The sequence below is a fragment of the Python bivittatus genome, unplaced genomic scaffold (assembly GCF_059951505.1).
Source record: "Python bivittatus isolate LINGU-HERP-01145 unplaced genomic scaffold, Pbiv_v1 ctg000180_np1212, whole genome shotgun sequence".
NCBI lineage: Eukaryota > Metazoa > Chordata > Lepidosauria > Squamata > Pythonidae > Python > Python bivittatus.
In genome coordinates, this window is record NW_028277047.1 from 5040876 (window position 1) to 5060761 (window position 19886).

The 19886-nt window shown below is 42.9% G+C and overlaps 1 non-coding gene and 1 pseudogene across 1 annotated transcript; both read right to left on the reverse strand.

The window, feature by feature from the left end:
* Window positions 1-5270: 5270 nt before the first annotated feature.
* TRNAR-UCU (transfer RNA arginine (anticodon UCU)) lies at window positions 5271-5344 on the reverse strand. The gene has a single exon. It is a non-coding gene; the product is annotated as a tRNA-Arg (tRNA).
* Window positions 5345-8683: 3339 nt separating this feature from the next.
* Window positions 8684-12162, reverse strand: LOC148216368 (uncharacterized; annotated as a pseudogene).
* Between the last annotated feature and the right edge of the window lie 7724 nt (window positions 12163-19886).

Genomic DNA, 19886 nt, shown 5'->3' on the forward strand with positions numbered 1-19886 from the left:
ATTTCCTGTGGCTCACTCTGTGGACAAATAGATCCACAGGATTACAGGGGCAACTAGACCACAAAAGCAGGACTAGATGGGTTATTTTGAGAGTGGCCAAGTGCAGGGGGATCTGCTGGTCTTCCAAACCCAAGTTAGCTAGTTTTAATAATTGGCACAATCATGGAAGAATTTTAGGACTAATATTGAGGGCCTCCAAATTCAGCAATGCTGGCTTATCATTTTTGAAAAATATGAATAATATGCATAAGAGAATAAGATTGTTAAATCCAGTGACCTAAATGACCTCAAAATATCCTACTACACATTTGTACAGCAAGAAGAAAAACCAAGGGATTTTCCTAATATGTTTGGGAGAAAGAACAAGCCCTGGCAATGGAAATATATGAACCACAATGCACTATTATTTCCAAGATGTTTTAAAAATGACAAGTATTCCTGGTATTTATTGGCCTTAAAGCCAAGACAGGCAGAATTTACACTTGTAAAATCTAGTTTTGCTTTGTCTTTTTTTTCCTCTAGAGCTTTGGTTTAAAAGATGCTCACTCAGAATGAAAGCATTCTTTACACAGGAATTCTAAGAAGAGTACTGGATAAGCCCACAATCTTTGCACACCAATATCCACTCTTAATTGAGTTTTTTTCTTCAAGAATATACTTAGAAAGTTGGGGTGTCAGAAACCCTTGCTGATTTGCAGTGAATACCCAGCTCTACTTTCTGTCTCCCCTTGCTCTAAAAGGTTGTGTAAAAGGATGCTAGATGGGTAGAAGAATGTAATCTTTAATTGCAGAATACTCTATCTTCAGCAGCTCAGTCATGTATTTCCATAGAATGGTAGAAGAGGGATGGGAAAAACTTAGATTTTCCAAGCTTTGTAGGACTTCAGCTATCTTATTACTTATCTTGCAATTTCAACTCTGAGAAACTGAAACAGACACATCAGAAACAGAGTTGAAAAGTTGTTCAGGCAGATGAAACCATTTTTGTAATATGTTGTATTGTACCCTTTCCAGCAAATCTGATTCCAGATAAAACTGCAAAAAGAAAGGTAGGAAGTGAAAATAAGTAGTGATGCTTGAAATGATTGGTGTATGGTGTGTTGGTATATGAATTATTCACTGTTAGTCCTTTGTTTAAAAATCTTGAAAGGAAGTTGTTAATTAGAAAAAGGAACAAATGGGCAATCACTTACCGCCACCCAAAATTCATACTTCTCTTCTTTAAGGGGATGAAGGGTTCTGAGAAAGGTTTGCTTTTCTATGTTTTTTCTGAACAGAGAAACATTTTTTTCATTCCTGTTCAGACATCTTCTCTCTTAAGCACTGGGACAATGAGGACATTTGAAGGCTGTATTTCTATCTTCTCTTACAGTAGATTTAGTCTGGAAATTATCCTGAGTTCTCCATAGCTGGTGTTCTGCAGATGGAACTTCATGACACTGTCGATGCTCTGTAGATGAAGCTTCCAAGTGTGCACACCCAAAGCCGTTTCTCAAGTTCCTTCTTCTGTAACAAGAGATGCTACAGGCTTCTGTTAATACAGAAGCCACTTATGTCTCCAGAGAGAGAAGGGGGCTTCAGAATTTTTTTTCCTGACTTGGTCCTTTGGGGTTCCACAAGAAAACAGTTTCTCCCCCAGCACAATACCAAGTAGGGCCCTCAGTGGTTCTTCCACTCAGCTTGAAGAAATCAACAAGTAATAGACATAGCTATAGATCCTGGTCTTAATTTGGTTTAATTGCTATGTATATATGTCATATGCTACACTTACTGTATATGTCTACACTTGTACATAAGAAGCTAAAGTTAAAAGTGCCCAACTGCATCAAAATTGTCTAGCTGTCATTGTTATATGACCATACCAAAGTTGAAGTTTCTGTATCTCTCTGGAACACTACTACATTGAAGTTTGTTCCAACTTTTGTAATGCACCTTGCAAGCTGTTGCTTTCCTCCTCCTCCTCCTCCTCCTCCTCCTCCTCCTCCTCCTCCTCCTCCTCCAAAAGCATATAAAATGCATATACTGAAGGAAAGAATTTATCTTAGGGGGGCAAATGTTTAACTTTGGGGAAAATGAATGGAAAAAAGCAATACGTTTGGAGACTGATATGAAAATAAGCACAGATATTTTGTGTAGATATTGGCTAAAGAATTGTAAATGGATGCAAAATTGAGATGGAGCTAGAAAAGATGAGAAATCAAATGAAACAAAGCCTAGAGAAACATCCATCTCTAGTTGCTGCCATCCCAGTAAATGTTGGGGAGTGCCTAAAGCTTGAAAGCCACCATTCAAAACAGTGAAATCAGGGCCAGCTCCACCATTAGGCAGAGTGAGGCAGATGCTGTGTTGTGGCAAAATCCTTGAGGATAGAGTTAGGTGTGCTATAAAGATTGTTATGTTCCTCCTAAGGTAGCCTGCTGACTTTAGGACATCGGCCCATCTCCACTGTGATTTCTGTCATCTACCATGAATGCCCTTTTGAGTTTGTGTGTGTGAAAAGGCATAGAAGCAAAACATAAATATTAAAACTATCTCTCCAGTTGGCCACTGAATGGAAGAAAAATGCCATCAGGTAGCAAAATGCTTGACCTGATTTTTCAGGAAGGCACCACTAGATTTTTTTCAGTAATGCCAAAGACATCAATGAGATATGTGCTGTGTTCATAAAACACACTTAACCAAATCAGTTAAAATTTAGGAACTGTATTTGCATAACTTGCAATGGACAGTTAAACCTTGGTTTATGCTATAGCTTAGCATATCGTGCAAACCTAGCCTATTTGGTTAATTGTGCAAACCGAGATAGTGGATAAATTCAAGAACCAGAATTAAAGGTATCGTGTGAATGCAGTTGTTGATAAATTCCTCAGTTCCAAAATATCATCAAAATAAAATCGATAGGAACTCTTTGTCTGAACCCCCAAAGTCCTCTTTCTTCCCAGTAGAGCTTCTGTTGTGTTCCTGAAGTTACATTAACAAACACTTCGGAGATGTCTTCTCTTCATGAGTTTGTTTTCATTGTCCTCTCTCTTCCTCCAGAGGAAACAAAAGTCACATCACCCACATTTGGGACTTATGCGTTAAGGGGTTTGTTTGAAGGGAAACAAGGGAAATAAACTTCACTTTCAACTCTCTGTTTTAAGGGATGAGGCCCAGCATGGCTTCCTTCCATCCCTGTGGAGTAATTAACTGAACCCAATTAACATGGAGAAGGAAGAGAGAAAAAACTTCTTGGGGAGAGAAGTTAGAAAAAGTTTGCAGAAAAAAAGAGATATATTGCAGGTTTGGCATTTAATTAATCGTGTTTCTCTTCCTTTTGTCTTTCTTTCCTACTTTTGAACATAGGCCATGAAATACATAAAATAGGCTGATGGCCACATACTGTGCAAGGGTCCACAGCTTATCCACCCCACTGCAATGGCTTTGCATATCCTTTCCCACTGGCAGGAAATTGTTCTTCCCTCTTAAAATGTTTATGCAATACTTCTTCATCCTGCAGGATCCATTAGGCAGCTTAGTAGGGATACAAAAGAAATAAATCATTAAAAAGCCCCCAAACAAGATAAGACTATCACTACGACCACCACCAACCCAACAGCCATGCACAGAAACAGCAATACATCCAGGCAAATGTTAATAATTCATTAACCCTCGGTCCCCCTTCCTCCAGCAGACCCAAGATAGAGCTAGATAGACCAGTGCCTCCATCTTGGCCAGCACCTTCCTTTCCAGAGTGGCCAACTAAATATCCGTGGGGAGATATGGAAGTTTTAGCCTTCTCTTGGCAGTCTAACAGCTGCTGTCTAGCTCCTACATGAAGACGTCGCAGTTAGTAGCCACTGAAATCTTTATTCTCCAGCTTTTAGGGTTACTTACTATTATCCTTCTACTTAGGTTGAGGGAAAGAGAAGCAAACATTTATTTAAAAATCAGTAGTAATGGGGTTGACCATCAGAAAAGAAAATCCAAATCAGCAGAGACCATAACTTTATTAGGTCAACTCAAGCTGTACAAAACAGTTGGATGTTTGGGAGTTCCAAGAACATTTCATTAGGCATGGAGATCAATGCTAGCATAACACCTTTTCTTGAAGAGTTCATTAGTTCTTCATCTTTACTGTGATGCCACAAAACAGTCTTATGGAACCTTTGTCAACAAAGTCCTCCAACACTAGACTGTGATTCCAGGATATATTTTTGCAAGTGTTGTTCCTAGCAACTGGCATGTGTGTGGACTCAACATACCCTCCACTGGATTTCAGAGTTTTTGAAACTGGACAGTGAATTTACCAGGATTCTCAGCTGTTGCTTGGGTTCCTTGTCATCAAATCATGGATACATAGCATAATTCTCACATGACCTTAGAAATACCAGGAGAAGAATGTGTTTATATGAGTGTGTATGTTCATTCATGCATTTCTTTTAAAATGAAAAAAAAAAATGTCTAGGGTCAGAGGACTCAAATGCTTGGAGGCACTGAGCACCATCTAAAACTTGCCCTTGCAGCTCCTTCTATTTTAAACAATTCAGAAAATAAGGCAAAAAAATTCATAACATTTTGATTTTCTGTCATGAGAAGGTGGGATGGCTGAAATTTCATGAGATTTGGTAAACTTGGGAGATTGTAGGTGCTTTAGGGAGGGGGTGAGGCATTCAGGGCCTAAAAAGGTTGCTGACCTCTGAACCACGTAATATCTTCAGAATATTTTACTGGAATTTCTTCAGCTCCTAACCACTCAATGGAGCCAGAGGACTGAAATGCAATAAAGAAAGTGAGGATTAACAAACTCTATATTCTAATTTAAAAGGAGATCCTTTGTTGCAATTATTTTAATTGAACAGGGAAGGTAAACTAGAGCTACAGTATATCAGAAGCAGAAAAGATCACAAAAAAGAGTACCTTTTAAAATATTTTGTTTAAGAAATCACTGTTTAGGGAAAATGCCAACTGAGATAGTTTTCACCTTAAAAATAGGCAAATAAATAAATCCCCACTGTCTTGCTAGGTTTTAAATTTAGGAAGCAATAATAATAATAATGATAACCTTAAAGGCCTCAATTCAAGACTAGCAAAGCAAAACCAGAAAGAAATACAAAGCATTTGGCACGTAAATCTGGCCATAAATGTCTGAAAGAATGCAGACTGCCTGACCCAGGGGATTTGGGTCTCTGCTGTTCCTTTTTCTTTCCAAACCCTTTAGAATTAAATAGAAGCAATGAGCATTCCTTACTCTGAGATGAACGAAAAATTAAGACACCTGTCCTGGAGACCATCTCTGCCGGGACTCGAACCCGGAACCTCTGGATTAGAAGTCCAGCGCGCTCGTCCATTGCGCCACAGAGACCTCACCACAAGCTCAGCATCAGGACCAGAACTGAAAAAGCACATACCTTCTGCATCACTGCTAAGCAATTTCAGCATCCTGCTATTTCTGTGTAGCATGGTTGGGGGGCAGAGGGAAAACCTGGAGCCAGAATCCTATTCCCTCAATTCATTGAACAGATTCCTTTCCACATTCCCCCATCCTTTGCTTTAACATGGAAGAAAGGGAGTGTGTGTAGGAGGAAAATTCTATATATAATTCATTGGGTATTCTTCATCTCTGTCACAAAGAGAGGAAGAGACAGCAAAAACGTGGAGCTGGGATTGAAATCTCTGCTCAGCTGATAGCTTTCAGGCCGGCTTTTAAATGGCTAGTACCACGGACAGCACAAAATGCTCGGGTTTGAACCTAACAGCGTTATTCCATTACAGTGGGATTTCTGCCAATGTGCTCCCCAGCCTGGATATAAGCGAATGCAGAGAAGCACTGTGCAGCTTTCCATTAAGAAAAGTAGAAGAGAAACAAGAACAACACAATAGAAGAATTGCAATGCTTAAAACCCTCAATTATTTGCCAGGATAATTTAATCAGGACACTAACAGAAACTATGCACACTTAAATTAGATTGGCAGTGGATTTAACACCTGGCCGTGTGAAAGATGTTGATAAAAGAAGTCTGGCTTCTGCAGAAGATAACATCTTTATTTTGGAAACGGACCAGAAAAGGCCAGGTTCCAAAAACACGTTAAACCACAAAGTTCTATGTCTGGGTTTCAAGTGCTGTGTGAAGTCAACTGATATGGCTTATAAGCTTTAGTTCAGTGTTTCTCAACCTTAGCGACTTTCAGTTGAGTGGACTTCAACTCCCAGAATTCCCCAGCCAGCAAGAGAACAAAACAAAATCTCCAGATTTTTCTAAAGGAAGTCCCAAAAATAATTCTGATGTGATGGAACTTCTAACCCTTAATACCACAGTTTCATACATATTCTGGTAAGGGTCAAAGTTCAGTGCTTGGAAAACAATCGGTGTAAATATGCACGCTTACATTGCACTTGAATATATGATGTGAATGACCTGGCTTTCCATCTCCCAGTCAGGAGATTCACCATTGTGCTTCACCAGCACACAATCGCCATAGCTGAGTCTCAACTGCAGTGGACATTTTTATTGTCCTCCCACATGCAAATATGGGAGGCTGACATTTCCTTTTTCCTTCAAGTTGGAGCAGGAAAAAAAAAAACAATAAAGGAAAAACTCTATAATAGTATAAGTGGGGTTGGGGTTCCACCATGGACTGATTTGAAGAGTTTTACCCCGTCATGTCTCTATTTCTCACCTCCTGTCAAAACTCTAGGCCCATATACACAATTAACCTGGTGACTACATGAACCTATTTTCCAGGTGTGCCCAATACACCACACCATAAATGAGACAAGCAGGTGGGGTTTGTGCAACAAGGTAAGCCACAAAACCCCCAACCAGGCTTAACCATTAGCAAGCTTACCATGTTGTGTGACTGTAGCCACTAGGCTTTCAATGGAATTGATTAAGAATGTTGCATGAAGAAGCTACTGAGAAAGAAATGGCTTGTGCCACCAAATGGAAGCTAGGTCTTGTTTCATTTCTTCATCACGTTTTCTCCAGGTTGACCACACCCAACTTCTTTGATCTTTCTTCACAAGGTTTCATTACCATTTTCTAACACCATCTTTGATGTCCTCCTTTTCTTCTATCTTTCTCTCTTGTTTTTTGGACTTCAATTTTCATCATTACTTCATCATGTTTTGTGGACTTCAATTTGATCTTGGTGTGTCATATTTTGAAGCTTCTCCATCTCCCACTACCCCAACCCCCCTTTGTTCTTTTCTCGACTTTTTCACCCTGTAAGTCTTGGTTGGAGCTTTGCAGGCCTGCCAGTCCACAAAGCATCACTATGGAGCAGTTACCATGGGAACAGGCGTGGTGTCTTCGGACCTCTTATCTCCACAAAGGCATGGCTGCACTCCAATTAAAGCTTTTACCAAAAGGGCAACTTCTGTGGTGAAGTATAAGCTTTCTGTCCAGGAATGATAAAATAGAACTGCTGGTTTTCAAGAGTCGCCCCCCTTAAAAAAAAATTTTTCCTGTCTGTCTGACAAACAAACCTCTGCTCTGCTGAGTCTGGCATGGACTGCTTTAACCCATAGTGGGTCTCCATGATTTCAGGCAAAAGGACCTTTTTGCAGGATTAGCACCCGTGGGCAGCTTTTAAGGCTCCAATACCTCCTATAGGTCTCTGAGTTCCATCTTTGACTCTCCTTCATTTATTTTTACAGCCCAGTAATTCAAGTAACTGAGTATCTCCTTTAAATTTCCTATAACTGTGGAGGTTAGAGGGATTGTAAATAGTTAACATGGTGATTATGCAACAACAACAACAACAATAATAATATGCCCCCCAACTCTCAATGATTCTGGGTTGCTTACAACAATCAAAGAAATTACAATGAAATCAATAAAACATAAAAGAAAAAGATAGAAGATGGCAAGTGCAATGAAGTGAGGGGTCTGACTCTCCCTCGCTGAAGTCCTGGGTGAAGATCCAGGTCTTCACAGCTCTTCTAAACAATAGCAGAGTGGGCCCCTCTGGATCTTGGGGGAACCTCATTTCAGAGGGCAGGCACTGCCACAGAGAAGGTGCACTTCTGGAGTCCTGAGAGATAATATTGTTTAATCCAAGGAACCTGGAGCACACCAACCCTACAGGACCAAATTGGGCAGGCAGATGTTATGGGAGACAGGAGGTCCCTCAAGTAATCAGGCCCTATGACATGTAGGGTTTTATAGGTAACAACCAACATCTTGAATTGCACCCAGAAGCAAATTAGTTACCAGTGCAGCTTGCAAAGCAGAGGTGTTACATGGGCATACCGAGGCATGCCCGTTATTGCTTGTGCTGCCAATTCTGAACCAGTTGAAGTTTCCAGGTGGTCTTCAAGGGCAGTCCCATGTAGAATGTGTTGCAGTAGTCAAGTCACAAGGTGACTAGGGCATGAGTGACTGTCTGAAGGGCCTCCCCAATCTAGGAAAGGGTGCAACTGACACACCAGTTGGAGTTTTGCAAAAAAAAAAAAAAGTCAATGTTGCTGCCTGATATGTCCATCAGAGACAAGAAGACCCTTCTCTTTCTTGAAACTGCCCTTATCCTACCATGTGTAATTCTTTTAATTGGATATGCCTAGGATTTTATTGCTGTGGGAGCATGGACTGCCTTCCAAGTTGAGCCAGGAGTGGAAATGTAAAAATCATGGAGCCAAATAGAAGGAAGGGTAAAAAAACCTGAGGTCTGAAGTAAAGCTGACAATCTCAGAAACCAGAACTCAAGGCAATAACCTTGTTCCATCAACAGGAGTAGGAAACCTTTTGTACTCCTTTCTGGGGGACAGCCAATGAGCAGCTTGAGTAAGTGGAGCCAGTTCAAGGACTAAAGGGACTGCAGAAAGAAGCAATTGCTTGCAGTTCAATGGCTGACCACTCAGGACAATCACAGTTAGTTTCCAAAAGTCATGATGAACTGGAAGGTTCTGCTACTTGAATTCATATGCGAGAGAAGGCCCATTCCCTCCCTGCATTACTCAACACAAAGACCTCCCTTCTACTTCCAAAACAATGTTCTTTTCACAGTACAGTACAGAACATCAGTGCTGTCAACAACACTACCAATAATATTGTTTTATTTTCAAAACATCTCTGAACCATGTTCATTTTCTCTGTATAGTCTTTACTGCTTTAAATGTTCAGAGAAACTATTCTCCTGATTAAAGGAACAATTTTACACTCTGTTTTCAAATGATCCACGAAGCTGTTGCAATATATGAATAGAACTTCCAACACTGCAGGAAATTTTCATGCTAACAGACAGACACCATTTATGTATTCACTGGGTTTCTATTATGGCTGTGCAATGTTTTGGATCTATGTTTGCTACTCCTGAAAGCAATTGTTAACTTTCCCCAGGATCACATGGAAACTGTGGAAGAGCAAGCTCTACCTCTCTCTGAACTTATACCTTCTGTGCAGTTATTATAGGAACAGAACATCTGTTGGGGGGAATAGCAGCCTTTTTGATGACAAATAAGGTCAGCTGCTACTTTAGTACTGTAGCTCCTTTTAGAACCCGCCCATTTTCACATGTAAGGCCTTGTAAAAACTGAACTAGGTTGTGTAGCATGGGAAGGCAGGATGCAATAAAGTGAGAATTGATCTGGCTTTAAAATACAGAAGAGAAGAAGAGGAAAGGATGGAGGGAAAGAGAGAGTATTGCCCTCTTTAAGGGAATGAGCCAAGCTGAGATGATGGGTTCCTTGATGACTTGCAATGAAGTGGATGATTAGAGACTCAGGCTGAGCTTCCAAGAATGCCAGGCTTAGCAGGCAGAAAGTGGACAATGAGGACGTGCCCTGATTTAATCAAAATCAGGAGATGCAAATGTGCAAAGCATAAAACGATACGTGTGGTTCAGCTATGTGTTTGGTGGGGGTCTGTATAGATACTTAACTTAGTTACCCATTTTCTACGCATGGAATAATATTTATTTATTTGGTTTATATAGCCCCCATCTCACACAGGGTGACTCTGGGCGGTGTACAACAATTAAAATAAATAAATAAATAAAAACAACTACCTATAAAAAACTGTAAAAACACACAAAAGAGGAGGGGATAAAATTAATAAGGGAGCCATCGTAAAATCTCCCTGGTTCCCTGGGAGCCCCAGGCCTGGTCACATAACCAGGTCTTGAGGGACTTACGAAATGTTAAGAGGGATGGAGCTAATCGCACTTCCAGGGGGAGAAGATTCCACAAGGCGGGAGCCACAGCAGAGAAGGCCCACCTCCTGGGACCCGCCAAATGTAATTCTCTAGCAGGTGGGATCTGCAGCATGCCTTCTCTGCCAGATCTGATGGGACGGGCAGATGTAATCGGGGAGAGGCAGTCCCTCAGGTAACCTGGCCCCATGCCATGAAGGGCTTTAAAGGTCAAAACCAGCACCTTGAATTGGACCTGGAAGCAAACTGGCAACCAGTGCAGCTCGGGAAGCAGAGGTGTCATGTGTACCACCCTAGGGGCACACATAACTGCCCATGCGGCTGCATTTTGCACCAGTTGAAGCTTCTGGATACTCTTCAAGGGCAGCCCCATATAGAGCGCATTACAGAAACCCAAACGGGAGGTGACCAGGGCATGAGTGACAGTGATAGGGTCCCTCTGATCTAGGAATGGGCACAACTGGCACACAACATGAAGCTGTGCAAAGGGCCTCCTAGCCACGACTGCCACCTGCTCTTCGAGCAGGAGTCGTGAGTTCAGGAGGACCCCCAGATTGTGCACAGGGTCTGTCTGGGGCAGTGCAACCCCATTCAGTACCAAAATTGGCATAGCTCTAGCACCAGTAGGCCCCAAAACCCACAGCCACTCAGTCTTGCCAGGCTTCAGTTAAAGCCTGTTGTTCCCATCCAGACCCTCACAGCCTCCAGGCACCAGGATAAGACATTCACAACATCACTTAATTCGCCAGGGGCAGAGATGTATAATTGGGTATCATCAGCATACTGATGATACCTCACCCCATGGCGATGGATGAGCTCACCCAGTGGCCTCATGTAGATGTTAAATAGGAGGGGGGAGAGCACCAAAGCCTGTGACACCCCACATAACAGGGGCCGAGGGTGGGATCTCTCCTTCCCAACCACCACCAACTGGAATCAGCCCTGGAGGAAGGAGGTGAACCAGCACAACACAGTGCCACCCACCCCCAATCCTCTGAGCCGATCCAGAAGGATACCATGGTTGATGGTATTGAAAGCCACTGAGAGGTCAAGTAGGGCAAGGATGGATGCACAACCCCCATCCCGCCCTCGCCAGAGATCATCCAAACGCCCAACCAATGCTGTTTCTGTCCCATACCCAGGCCTGAATCCTGACTGAAAGGGATCCAGATAATCTGCTTCATCCAAAGTCCTCTGAAGCTGTTGCACGACCACCTTCTCAATCACCTTTCCCAGAAAGGGGAGGTTAGATACTGGATGAAAATTGTCCAGTATAGTGGGGTCTAGCGATGGCCTCTTGAGGAGAGGGCAAACCAAGCTCCTTAAGAGGTGACGGAACAACCCCCTCACTCAAAGATGCATTAACCATTGCTAGAACCCACTTGCTGCTTTCACAAGCCAGGAGGGGCATGGATCTAAAGAGCAGGTGGCTGAGCTCACAGCTCCAAGGACCCTGTCCACTTCCTCAGGTCCAACAGGTTCAAACTGTTCCCAGATAACAGGGCGAGACTCCTCCCTAGGCAACTCCACTGGACCTGTAGTAAAGCCAGCATCCAACTGAGAGTGAATCTGAATGATTTTATCCAACAGATGCCAAGAAAATTCCTCTGCATGTCCCTGCAGAAGGTTCTCTGAGCCATCCTTACCCAGGAGGGCTTGTGTCACCCGAAACAGGGCTGTGGGGTGGCTATCTGCGGACACAATAAGAGTGGAGGAGTAATGATGCTTCGCTGCCCTTATTGCCACTAAGTAGGCATGAATAGCCGCTCTAACCCATGTTTAGTTGAGTTCGTCCCTTGTCGAGCGCCAGCGACGCTCTAGACGTCTCTTCTCTTGCTTCGTCTCCCTTAGCTGTTCCGTAAACCACGGAGAGTGCCAGGATGCCCGAGAGGAGAGAGGTCGCATGGGCATGATCCGATCCAAAGCCTCAGCTGCCCTTTTATTCCAAGCAGCTACCAAGGCTTCAGATGGACCGTGCAGCAGACCAACAGGAACAACCCCCAGCTCCCTCTGGAACTCATCCAGGTCCATTAGTTGCTGGGGGTGGACCGATCTAATAGGTCCAGCCACCCTGCAGTGGACAGTGTTGCTAGGAAATCCCATTGTGATCAGGGCGTGATGTGACCATGACAAGGGGGACATCAAAAGCTCCTCCAATTTCATAGCCACTGCTATGAATAATAAATTAAATTAAATAATTAAACAATTTCATAGCCACATAGCCGCTGCTCCGACAGGAATGCCAGATCTGGTGTATGACCACTGTTCCGTGTCAGGCTCTGGATGATTTGGGATAGGCCCATGGCCATCATGGTGGCCATGAACTCCTGAGCCCCCTCAGACCTCATCTCTAGAGAAGGCAAATTGAAGTCCCCCAAGACCATAAGTCTGAGGAACTCCACTGCCAACCTAGAAATGGCGTCAAGGAGCTCAGGCAGGGAAGTTGCTGTGCAGCAGGGAGGCCGGTACAACAGCAGCAATCCCAGCTGATCCCTAGAGCCCCACTTGATGAACAGGGTCTCACATCCGGTGACCTGTGTTGCAGTGCCCCTGAAAGCTGTAAGAGGTTCCCGGATGAGAACTGCCACACCTCCACCCCTGCCCCAGACTCTTGGCTGATGCCACACTCGAAACCCGGCTGGGCATAACTCTGCGAGAGCTACCCCCCCACCCCACCCCGAATCTAGCCAGGTCTCAGTGATACATGCCAGGTCAGCCCTCTCATCCGTGCTTAAATCACTGATGAGGGATGCCTTATTACAGACTGACCTGGTGTTTAGAAGCAGCAGCTGGAGACCAGAGCCTCTGAAGATCTGCTGACAGGGTACTGGGGCTGAGACTGAGGAGCTGAAACACAAAACTGGCAACAAACCACAGTCCCACGGTCCCCGGGAATGGCCTGCTCCCCACCTCCCGCCATATCTCCCCATGCCCGTCACCACCATAATCTTACCTGATGGGCAAGGCTCACATAGGATGTTATATGCCCCCCTCCCAAAGTAGCTATGTTGAAACTAACCCAGCTTTTTATTTGCATAAATGATGGAGCTGCTAAGTCATTACAACCTGGTTGACCATCTTGTGTGAATGGAGGCTATGGGTCTGCCTGTTTTCACTCTGAGCAAATCTCAGCCATGTCTCACTCAGCCTTGATTTTCAGTTGTAAATGCAGCGGCCAGGTAGGAGGGAGATGCAAAAATGTATTTGGGGAAAGGACAGATTAGCATGATTGTGGTAAACTAAGTAGTTCTACCTTTCTTCTTTTAAAAATGGTTCGTCTTCTCCATTCTTCCTTATTCCAGGCTTAATTCAGTTCCACCCATTTTCAATTCCATCTGAGGTTTTCCTTTTCTTTCTCGTGAAACAAAAATTAACGCATCGTTTTTTTGCACATTGGTCCTAATATAGCTTTCTTTTAACACCTTTCTGCCTAACCTGTGTGATTTTGCATGCGCTTCCCCTTAATCAAGCTTGAATACTATTCTTACTACTGTGTGATTGTTTGTATATTTTCCTTCTATACAGACATTTTAGATGGTGATGGTGGTGGTGATGATTTAGAGACTGGCAATTCAACATTTGGGGAAGAGTGCCTTTTAAGGGGATAAAAGTTGCACTCATCTGTGCTGAGCTGGCAAATGCATTTGTGGAGCCTTCTTATCAGCATGTTTTTTTTTTTAATGTATGAATATGAAAAATGAAGTTTTATTGCCACCCCACCCCCCCCTCCGCAAAATTATTAAATAGTTTGTCTGTGCAATAGCAAGCAAACAGCAGGGAAGAAAAGGAAGAGCAGCTTCAGCACAAAAGTTGTAATTTTGTAATTTTTCAGTCAGAAAGGAAGTCACCAAGAATTGCAATTATTCAGCACCCCTCACTTCTAGCCATTGGTCCTTAGAGTCACTGCTACCAGCTGGGTCATCCTCCTGGATGCCTCTAGCTGCTGTTTCTGTACTTTGGGGGCTCCTCTGGAGCAGCTGCCATTGCTCCTCAGAAGGTGGCATTCTGGGTGCTTACTTCCAACTCCAGATGTTTGGAAAGCTGCACCTCACTCTCTACTATCTTCAGTTTGATGCATTCCCACAGCACTGTCTTCTCCATTTTGCCCTTATGTTAGACTTTCCTTTCATATTCCAAATCCAGCGCTGTATCATTCTGTAACTTTTTGACAATTTCTGACTTGGTGGGCTCATAGGTGGGATTGTCCAGATAATGTTAAATTCTGGGGTCCTTTAAAAACAACACAGTTTACATTTTTAAGCCAAAGGGTGATGTGGTGTTTAATGATTCATGGCACAGGGCAAAAGTCTACAGATCCAGGATACTCCTGGCAGTCACTGAGGAGATATGTTCATCTAAGCCATAAGCTGAGGTTCCTCAGGAAGATATCTTTGTTAGACAATTTAAACATTTTAAATTTCATGACATAGATTAATATTGATATAAATAGGTGGTTGAAAATTTCTGTGAGCTTAAGGGGAAGAATAAATGGGGTAAAAATAAACATTACCTCTAGGCTGATTTATATTTTAAGAGGAATTCCTATCTTTGAGATATTTTAAAGAGATTGATAAGCTATTATAAGCATTTCTATGGGATAGACAAATTTTAATTAACAAACTTAGACTTCTGAAGATGAGATGGGGAGTTTAACCTTCCAGACTTTCAATTACATCATTGGTTTGTATTCTAACTGCTGGTTTCAAGTGGAATAAGAAAAACTTTAAGTATGTTATTATGACTATAGTGAGAATCTATGGCCTTCAGTTGCTCTAGCTCCCATCAGCCACAACCAGAAGGGCCAAAAGTAAAGGATGTTGAGAACAGAAGTTGGGCTGCAGGTTGTCCATCCTTGACTGAAAAAGCTAAGCTGGGAACTTGCATATATGATAGGTTCAGAGGTCACATCAGCTTTTGAATGGCCATAAACCATGTCACAAAAGTGGATGTGGTCCATACAAAAACGTCTGGGATCAGGGCTGAAATTAAATTTATTTGATTAAATAAGTTACTATTACTACTTTTAGCTAATTGCTTAACACTGAAACATACACACGGAGATTCTCAGATTCCAGTTGATTCACAAAGTTCCCAAATACATACAGCAATGTCTGGCACTGACCACCAAAAGGGAATTACCAGATGTTCAAGCTGGCTTCAGAAGGGGTCGTGGCACTTGTGACCATATTGCAAATCTACGCTAGACCATGGAAAAAACTCAGGAAGATTAAAAGAACATCTACATCTGCTTTATTGACTACAAAAAAGCCTTCAGTTGTGTCAGTCATGACAAGCTGTGGAGAGCCCTAGAAGACCCAGGGGTGCCAACACATCTGGTCAAGTTGGTGCAGTCACTGTACACAAATCAGGAAGCCATTGTGTGAACACCATATGGAGATACTGATTGGCTCAAGATAGAGAAAGGAGTGTGACAAGGTTGCATTTTTTCACCTTTCTTATTCAACCTGTATGCCGAAGTAATCATGAGGAAGCTGGAATTTGAAGAATCAACAGAGCAAAGATTGGAGGAAGGAACATCAACAATCTTCGACATGCTGACAGCACAACTCTCCTCCCAAAAACCAAAGAAGGCCTGAAACATCTGATCAAACGGATTAAAGAAGAAAGTGAGAAATTTGGCCTCTTCTTGAACATAAAAAAAAAAAAGACCAAGCTCATGACCACTGAGAGGAATGGAAATGTCAAAATATCAATTGACAGTGAAGAGATCGAATGCGTGCAAGAATTCACTTTCCTAGGATTGCAGATTGATCAAAGCAGTGAATGCAGTCCAGAAATAAAGTGTCGATTGCACTGGGTTGCCCAGCAATGATGCGTATGAATCAAGTATGGAAAAGCAAGGCCATCAGCCTGGCAACTAAATGCAGATTAGTCCGCACTATTGTGTTTCCCATAGCTACCTATGGTTGCGAAAGTTGGACCACGAAAAAACTAGACAGGAGGAAAATCAACTCATCTGAGTTGTGGTGTTGGAGAAGGCTCCTGTGCATTCCTCAGATAGCAAAGGTGAAACAAGTTCTGAAGTGTATAAAACCAGACATATCTCTGGAAGACAAAATCACAAAATTCTGCCTTACTTATTTTGGCCACGTCATGCACTCAAACTCGCTGGAAAAGGCAGTTATGCTCGGAATGGTCCACGGTAAAAGGAAACGAGGCTGCCAAAAAATACGGTGGCTAGACACCATCAGAGCCAACACCAACCAGAGCATAAAACAACTGAAAGAGTTGTACAAGATTGAAAAATGTGGACAGAGCTGGTCCATAGAATCACCGAGAATTGGACATGACTGAACGGATAGCATCATTATCATCACAGTTGCACTGATATACACACTCATTGCATTCATACAACTCAGTGTTTGAGATAGGCCAGGTCAGGATTCCTGAAATGTAACTTTATTACAACAAAATCCTGAAAGTCTGTCAGACTTTCTCTCTGCCCCATCTTATACCAAACAGAATCAAGAAGTGGTTATTTTGAGTTTCTCTCATGCTTTCTCCTTTTCTAGGACTAAATTTCTCCTCCCTTAATGGCTTGTGCATTTCTTGTCAAGGTTATCTTCACATTCCTTTACAACATGCTATACAGTGGTACCTCGAGTTACAAATGCCCCTCCTTACGAATTTTTTGAGATACGACCAGCTCCGGCCCCAGAAATTTACCTCGACTTGCGAACTCCGCCTCAAGTTACGAACTGGATCCGCGGCCATTTTCCCTGCTGCCACGCGGTCGCGGCTTCCTGTGGGCGAGATTGCGGTAGCAAGGAGACGTTCGTGAGGCTTGTGGTGTGTTTTGTGGCATTTGGAAGGTGTTTGGTGTGCTTGTCAGCATGGCTCCAAAGAAAATGCAGAGCAGGCTTGGCAAGAATAAGGCTTTGAAGAAAAAAGTGACGATCGAACTTAAGAAGGACATTATAGAAAAGCACGATTGTGGTATTCGTGTGACTGATCTGGCCTTGGAGTACAAGATGGTGAAGTCGACCATCTCGACTATTTTCATGTTTTTGTGGTTTAAAAATAAAATGCATATGTTTCAGAACTGTTTAACCGTATGTATTTACATTGAACCTTATGGGGAAATTTGCCTCGTGGTGCGACCAAATTCGGAGGGCGGAACGGATTAACCATATTTACACTGAACCTTATGGGAAAATTTACCTCGAGTTGCGACCAACTCGAGTTGCAACCAGAGTCACGGAACGGATTAAGTTCGTAACTAGAGGTACCACTGTACTTAATCTTAACCTGCATTATTTCTTTGTGGTTTAGAGTGTTGTGTGAAGCCAGCCTTCTTGTTAGTTTATGATTCCCTGTACTGTCTACCCCCCACACCATCCATACATTCAGTAACCAAGTTAAATGTGTTGCGTGAACTCAACCCAAATCAAATTCACAAGTGTGCTTTCATAAGGAGATCAGTGGGAGAGAGAGGGAGAGCTTCTGATCCATGCCTCCCACTTTCAGGGCATTAGCACATTAAATTTGTGGGTGCCTCAGCTATATCCAGAATGGCCTCCAGATGGCAGCAGAGAGACATGGCTAATTTCTTCATTTCAGTCTTTATCTAGTTGAATCGATTCTTGCTCGTCTTCATTAAGCTACCAAGCATCTATTTAGGTAAAAGATTAAATTTATTTTTTCTTTGGGGTTAAATCTACATGCTAGACAAAGATAGAGAGTGAATCACATGAACACCAGTGAGCCACACACATAAAGGATTTCTGTATAGGACAGTTCAGAAAGGGCATCAAAATCGTTAGAGCCATTTGTGAAAGATTGAAAGCTGACATTTGGTACCCACATAACACCATTCTTCAGATGTTTCCTCTTGAAGGGAGAATCTATAATTTTTGCCTTATAAATTACATTTCCTTGCCAGTGCTGTAATTTCAGAAATAAACCACTGGAGAGAAGGAACCCCTTCTTCTCTGGGCTGGGATAGAAGGAATTGAGAGCCCTTTATCTGTCTTGGTACATGAAGATACCTTAATTAAGTTTCTTGTAGTGCATTTGCAAGGTGATGGAGACCCTCTGATCCACCTAGCAAGCTAAACCCTGCCGTTTCCACCTCATTTATTCCCATTAATGGTGTTTTTTAAAAAAATAGATGGCTTTTCCGTTTCAAGGGTGCAGAAGCTCTGTGGCAAGCTAAACTCTCTAGCGAAATTCAACAGTTATCCAGGGGCTCCTGTATGCCCTAAGAGATTACTAAGAGTAGCAAGAACATCATATTCAAAGGAGGTCATCCTTTCCTTCCTCAGATTCTGCTCCTCTAGGTTAGGGAAAGTTCCAGTGAATTCCAGATCTGTTCATTTGAAGTGAATTTTGAGTTAGTGAGATGTCCATGGGTAAGGCAGAACATGCAATTTTTTTCCAGCAATTAAACATCTGGGTTTGCTAATTTCAGCATGCAGGACTCAGCACTTCCTTCTTTTCAATCAGAGAAGGAGGGTCATTATTCCTAAGGTGGTTCTCTCTAATGGAATGATGGAAGCCAGTTTCCATGAAAATCTGTTCTCAGGGTGTTTGGGGCCCACATGGTTGGGAAAGGCAAACTCTGTGCTTTTTTTCTTAATCTCCCAACACAAGCTCCAGCAGCAGCTAGAAGAAACTCAACCCTTGAACCATTTTGCTGGGAATCAGGCAAAAATCCAGCATGAGTCTAAATTGCAAATCAGGTGGAGCTGCTTTGGAAATTGGACGCTAAATATCATTCCCCCTTGACATCTCTTGAGTCAGATGCAACATGGCTGTACTCAGCGAGGTTGTTACAGTCTCCTCTGACGTGGAGGAGTCAGAGGCTGAGGGGCCTGATCCCAACAGAGAATCTAGTCCAAGGATGTGTGTTGGGAGAGTAAGAGAACTGAGCAGAGCTGCGGTTTGCCTCCTCAAAAAGCAAAGACAAATGTCTGTAGCTGAACCACACCTGCATTTGGGCTATTTAGAAGCAGCTGCCAGTGGCAGACCATCTTTTGGGGAACAATTCTCACCAGCCTCAGATTTGCATTCCTGAGTCCTTCTCTGTCTTTTAAATCTTTCATGTGACCAGCCAATCTTCTTGGCCCCTGGTCTGTCATGAACTCTATTGTGCCTTAGATGGCACTTTGCTTTCCTGCATACATTTCTGGGGTGCGTATGCATTTGCCTTTGCACCATGGACTTTCTGCCTGCCTTCATGTTTGACTACATCAAGCCAGCGTATGTGTGCTTAGTCTGGAATAGGACAGGTTTGGTAGTTGCATCAGCCATGGAACGATGACCCTTAAATTATTTTGGGATGGATTTCCATGAGCCCTACGCAAGGGCAGATTCCTGACACAAACGTGCTGATTGCTAGATAAGGTCTTCGTTCCTGATACTGAGGAACTGGGACATCTTCTCCTCTGTTTTGCAGAAAGGTCAGGAGAAGGCCCTCCTTAGACGTGATAATCACCAAGACCAATGACAGCTCTATTTATCACACAGTAAAAGCGACTGTATCTCTCTCTTTCCTCACTCCACTTCCATCTTTAGAAGCCTTGTCCCTCCTGTCACTGTGCTCGTTTTTGCCTTACAATGAAATGCTAAAGAGTGAGCAATTTGGGGGGAAAACTCACTTTCTTTGCATTCCCAACATACCCTCTGCTCAGTGAGCAGAAGACAGCAAATAATTGAACAAGCGTTAGAAGGCTCACAAGATGCTCAGGGTGAGGGTGGGGCAAGAAATTGGCTCACTTCACCAGTAGCAAATA